Source organism: Sorghum bicolor, chromosome 7 (genome assembly GCF_000003195.3).
Source record: "Sorghum bicolor cultivar BTx623 chromosome 7, Sorghum_bicolor_NCBIv3, whole genome shotgun sequence".
NCBI classification, from domain to species: domain Eukaryota; kingdom Viridiplantae; phylum Streptophyta; class Magnoliopsida; order Poales; family Poaceae; genus Sorghum; species Sorghum bicolor.
In genome coordinates this window covers 1,342,100-1,348,099 of record NC_012876.2, presented here as the reverse complement: position 1 = coordinate 1,348,099, position 6,000 = coordinate 1,342,100, and positions in this window count along the sequence as shown.

The window sequence follows — 6,000 nt, the reverse complement described above, 5'->3', positions numbered from 1 at the left end:
GGTGGCTCCGAATACCACAACAAATTGGGTTGGGTAGGGTGTATTTAGAAGAGGAGCACTAGATATGGTTCTTGATAGATCTATCTCTAAACTAAAAGAGAGACATCTAAACATGGTCTGTGTAGTAGTGGGAGGTACTCCAAACTTTTTAAATTCCTCATGGAGTTGTTAGAAAATTATGTACCACGCTACTAGTTACGTATAGACTAGTTCATTTCTTTTTTCCTTCCCACACTAGCTCTTCATGCATACTTCTTTTCTCAAAATCGCAATTGTCGCAGCCCCAACTCTAATAACCCTAGCGCCAACACTGCAAATCCAACCATCGGAGGCTCTTCGTCAACGAGATGGTCACTGGAACTGTCACACCCATATTTTAAGAACAAAATAGGATGCATAAAAGACTCATATGTGCCCCAGGAATAGTCGCACGCATAAGTAGACAAATCTCAAATGTACCATTGCAGTGTTTATTACATAGCGAAACATAATAAATCACATAGTCTCATACAAAAATGATAGCATAGAGTAAACAACGCTCTCGACGGAAGCTCCACACAGGGACACTGTTGACTGGTTGACTCCAAACCTAGTACTCATAACGGTAATCCTCATTCCAGTCATCTTCATTATCATAACCTGAGGTGTTGGGAAATTGCAAGAGTGAGCACATATCGTACTCAACAAGTATAACCAGGGGTTCATGAGGCTCAAATAGCTGACACTGGTTTGACTGCATTTAGCTTTTAATAGTGGATAACATGTTCATAATTAAATAGCAATTATCAAGGAAGCATAAATAATCCATTAATCACATGATCAAGTGTAAGCATAATTAATTCATAGCATAAACGATAATCAAATGAACATAATAACATAACAAGCTCATCATCTTAATGTAGATGCCCCCAAGGCCGCTCCTGACCGTGAGCTCGGCTAGTATACCAGTTTTACACTCTGCAGAGGTTGTACATCTTTACCCATGAGTCATGATTTACCCTTTCGCCCGAGGTAGCTAGTCTCTTAACCCCCTTCCTAGGGAGGTCGGCAGGGATCACTATGAAGCCTTTCAAAAGTTCGTCTAACATGTTAGGGCCGCAAGGATTCCTTTGCGAGCAGATATAGATACCCCCCTTCCGAATGGCACAATGACGCGCAGCCTATACACATAGGGACAGGGGCTCGCACTATACCCGTGTCGGTTCAGCCCCTCTAGCGCCCTTTCGGGTAACCGCTAACAAGCTAGAAAAGGTCTTCATACTGAGCTAAAGCCAGAGCCATAATAGCCCTCATGGTTGCACTGTTATCCCGGGTGATCACGTACAGACAAGATCTCATATCGTTATTTGTCCTTCTTTTATGTTCATTGCATAGCTATTAATCATCTTACAAGATCATGGATTATATCAAGCACTAGCACATCTACACCAAATGCGTATCAAGTAGGTAGCAAGGAATACAGGTAACAATCATCTATGATTTTGCTAAGGTCGACAAGGTGATAGCATGCATATGATATATATATGTAGTTATAAGTGAATGGGTAACAAGGATGGTCCCAAGTGATACTTGCCTTGCTCAAAGCTCTCCTGAGCTTGCTGATCCTCAAAAGCTTGGGCTTGGTCACCAACGTACGGCTCACCGTCTAATCCCAATCATCAATCAACAACACGCAATCCAATGTAGACAATCATACACGAAGCAAACAAGGTATAATTAGAACAATACACCAAACAGTGGTAAAACAAATATAAAAGTTTATGATAATATTCTACGCAGCGCTACGATCACACAAACGTAAAGTTCACGAAAATCGGAATTAAAACGAGTAAGATATGAATTTTCTAAGATTTCCTATAAAGAAATAATTAATTAAATGCTACTGCAGAATTAAAAAGTTTCAAAACAGTAAACTAATATTTCTAACATGTAGAGATCGTAAATACGAATCTAACGCAATTTGGATGGACAAAAACGGAGTTGAAATGAGTATTTTATGAGCAAAACAAAATCAGTGGCATTTCTGTAATTTCTGGAAAGCGTAATTTACTCAGCCCGCGGAGAATACGTTTTTGAAAACGAAAGGCGTAAAACTGAGTAGGCGCTTTGGACTGCGGGTGAAATCTCAGATTATCCAGGGGCTCTTAAACAAATTTCACCCCGAAGGGGTATCTTCTGTTTGGGGCCGTTGATCTTGGATCCAACGGTGGAAATCCCACCAGGGGGCCAGCGGCGGCCGGCCGGCCGGATGGGCACCCGACACGGCGGCGCCATGGGCATGGTCCCTGGAGCTCGCCGTTTCTTCGATTCAGAGCACGAAAAAAAAAACGAAACCACCAGGCGGTGGAGAAACTCACCAGGAACTCACCTAGACGCCTTGCTCGCACCAGGAGAGAACAGGGAAGGCTCGCGGCGACAGAGGGTGCTCCCAAACTCGGTGAGATTCGTTTTAGCGCGACAGCGGGTTCTAGGGCAAAGTTCTTGCGGCGTAGATGGAAAAACCGAGACGCGGGGCATCACTAGGAGCTTTATAGGGCTCGGTTTGATCTCAACATGCCAAATCCCGGGAGAATCGGGATTTTGGTTGGCGCCGGTTGCGTCCGACTCGGCTCCGTCTCGTGAAGAAGGAAGGAGGAGAAGGCGCCCGCTGCCATGCGGGCCCGCGCTGCCAGTGAGAGAAGCGGGGCGGGGCCCGGCTGTCGGCCAGAGAGGAGAAGAAAAGGGGCGCGCCTGCTGCCCTGGCTGGGCCGCGGCTGGCTGGGCCGCGGGGAGGGGGAATTGGGCCGCGGGGAGGGGGAATTGGGCCGCGCCCGGCCATGAGAGGAGGAAAGGGGCAGGCCGGGGCCTGGTCTTCCAGGGAGTTTTCCATTTTTTTTTTTCAATTCCTTTTTCCAAAGAACTTTGAAACAAAATAAACACAATAAAACAGAACATACAATACAAAATAATTATGCTCCAGCGTGAATGCAAAACTCACGTTTCTAAACTTATGAAAATTTTTTATTTGCACAAAACTATTTATTTTGCTAGATTCAAATGCTCACACAAACTCTTAAATAAATCAAATTAATTCCTATTAATTGAAATTCACATTTTTGGGTGTTACAAACTCTACCCCCCTTAAAGAATCTCGTCCTCGAGATAGAGCGGTGCTTACTCGAACAGATATGAGTATGATTTCCTCAGATCATCTTCCCTTTCCCAAGTTGCCTCTGCTTCCGAATGCCGATTCCACTGTACTTTGCACATTCTGATGACCCGACTTCTGGTGACTCTCTCAGCTGTCTCCAATATTTTGACCGGATACTCTTCATAAGTGAGGTCACCTTTAACAGAGAGTTCTTCCAATGGTAGTTGCTCCTCCGGTACACGCAAACACTTCTTAAGTTGTGACACATGGAACACATCGTGCACACCAGATAAACTTTCCGGCAATTCTAACCGATATGCTACTTCTCCACGCCTTTCTAAAACTTTAAACGGACCAACATACCTTGGAGCTAGCTTTCCCTTCATATTAAACCTCTTCACACTCCGCATAGGTGACACTTTCAGATAGACATAATCACCCACTTCAAAAGCCAGTTCTCTCCTACGCGTATCTGCATAGCTTTTCTGACGAGATTGAGCAATTCTCAAGTTATCCCGAATAGTCCGCACTTGTTGTTCTGCATGTCTAAGCACATCTGTCCCAAACACCTGAGTCTCTCCCGTCTGATTCCAAAACAAAGGTGTCCTGCACTTCCGACCATATAGTGCCTCGAACGGTGCCATCTTAAGACTTTGCTGATAGCTATTGTTGTAGGAGAATTCTGCATATGGCAAACTCTTGTCCCAACTAGCCCCATACTGCAAAGCACAAGCTCTCAACATATCCTCCAATATCTGATTGATCCTCTCAGTCTGTCCATCTGTCTGTGGATGATATGCTGTGCTGAAATTCAACTTGGTTCCCAATGAATCATGCACTGCTTTCCAAAAGTGAGATGTGAATTGAGTACCCCTATCTGACACAATCTTCTTAGGTACCCCATGCAAACAAACAATTTTCTCCATATACAGCTCAGCTAGGCGTTCTCCAGTGTACTTAGTTTTAACAGGTATGAAATGAGCCACTTTAGTCAAACGATCTACTATCACCCATATTGAGTCATACCCTCTCTGTGTTCGTGGTAAACCCACTATGAAATCCATACCCACTTCTTCCCACTTCCATTCCGGAATCTTCATTGGTTGCAACAGTCCAGCTGGCCTCTGATGTTCAGCTTTCACTCGCTGACAAGTATCACACACAGCAACATACTCAGCTACATCTCTCTTTAAACCATACCACCAGTACTTCTGTCTTAGATCTAGATACATCTTAGTGCTCCCAGGGTGAATGGAATATGCTGACTCATGAGCCTCTCTCAGAATCGTATCACGAATAGCCTTCACTTCCGGAACACATATCCTTTTTCCAAACCACAATACACCATTGTCATCTATTCTGAATCCTGGTGCTTTGCCTAATGCCACATTCTGTGCTATCTCCTTTAGTTTCTCATCTTCCAATTGTCCTTTCAATATCTCTTCCTCTAGGGTAGGAGTGATCTCAATTTCCGTAGCATTTACTACCATTCCCAAGTTCAAATATGCAAATTCAGCACATAACTCCTCAGATTCAGGTGTCGCCTGAAGCTCATTAGCATATTTCTTTCTGCTAAGTGCATCAGCTACGACGTTCGCCTTTCCAGGATGATAATGCACTTCCAAGTCATAATCCTTTATCAGTTCCAACCATCTTCGTTGCCTCAAATTCAGATCTGTCTGAGTGAAGATGTACTTCAAACTCTTATGATCAGTGTATATGTCACTCTTATGCCCAATCAAATAGTGTCTCCAAATCTTCAATGCATGAACCACAGCTGCTAACTCCAAATCATGAGTAGGATAATTCAGTTCATGTTTCCTCAACTGTCTAGATGCATAAGCAACAACTCTACCTTCTTGCATCAGAACACAACCCAAACCCAGACGGGAAGCATCACAATAGATAGAGAAACTCTTACTCAGATCTGGCAAAACCAACACAGGTGCAGTAGTCAATCTCTTCTTGAACTCCTCAAAACTAGCTTGACACTTGTCAGACCACACAAACTTAGCATTCTTCTCTAATAGAGCAGTCATAGGCTTTGCAAGTTTTGAGAACCCTTCAATGAATCTACGATAGTAACCAGCTAGACCAAGAAAACTGCGAATTTCACTTACATCGGTAGGTGGTTTCCAATTCAACACATCTTTCACCTTACTAGGATCCACTGCAATACCACCATTTGAGACAACATGACCAAGAAAAGAAACTTCCTCCAACCAAAACTCACACTTACTACGCTTAGCATACAACTTATGTTCTCTAAGTTTCTGTAAGACCAATCTCAGATGTTCAGCATGTTCTTCCTTGGTTTTAGAGAATACCAGAATATCATCAATAAAGACCACCACAAACTTATCCAGATACTCCATAAATACTTTATTCATCATGTACATAAAGTAAGCTGGTGCATTGGTCAAACCAAAAGACATAACTGTATACTCATATAACCCATACCTTGTTGTGAAAGCTGTCTTTGGTATATCTGAATTCCGAATCTTCAATTGATGATAACCAGAACGCAAATCAATCTTAGAGAACACACAAGCACCTCTTAGCTGATCAAATAAGTCATCAATCCTAGGCAATGGATATTTATTCTTGATAGTGACCTCATTAAGTGACCGATAATCAACACACATCCTCTGACTACCATCCTTCTTATCAACAAAGATAACTGGTGCACCCCATGGTGAGGAACTAGGACGAATGAACCCTTTATCTTGCAATTCCTTAATTTGTTTCTTAAGTTCTTCTAGTTCCTTAACCCCCATCCTATATGGTCTTTTAGCTATGGGTGCAGTACCAGGTAGTAATTCAATAATAAATTCAATGTCTCGGTCAGGTGGCATACCTGGCAATTCGTC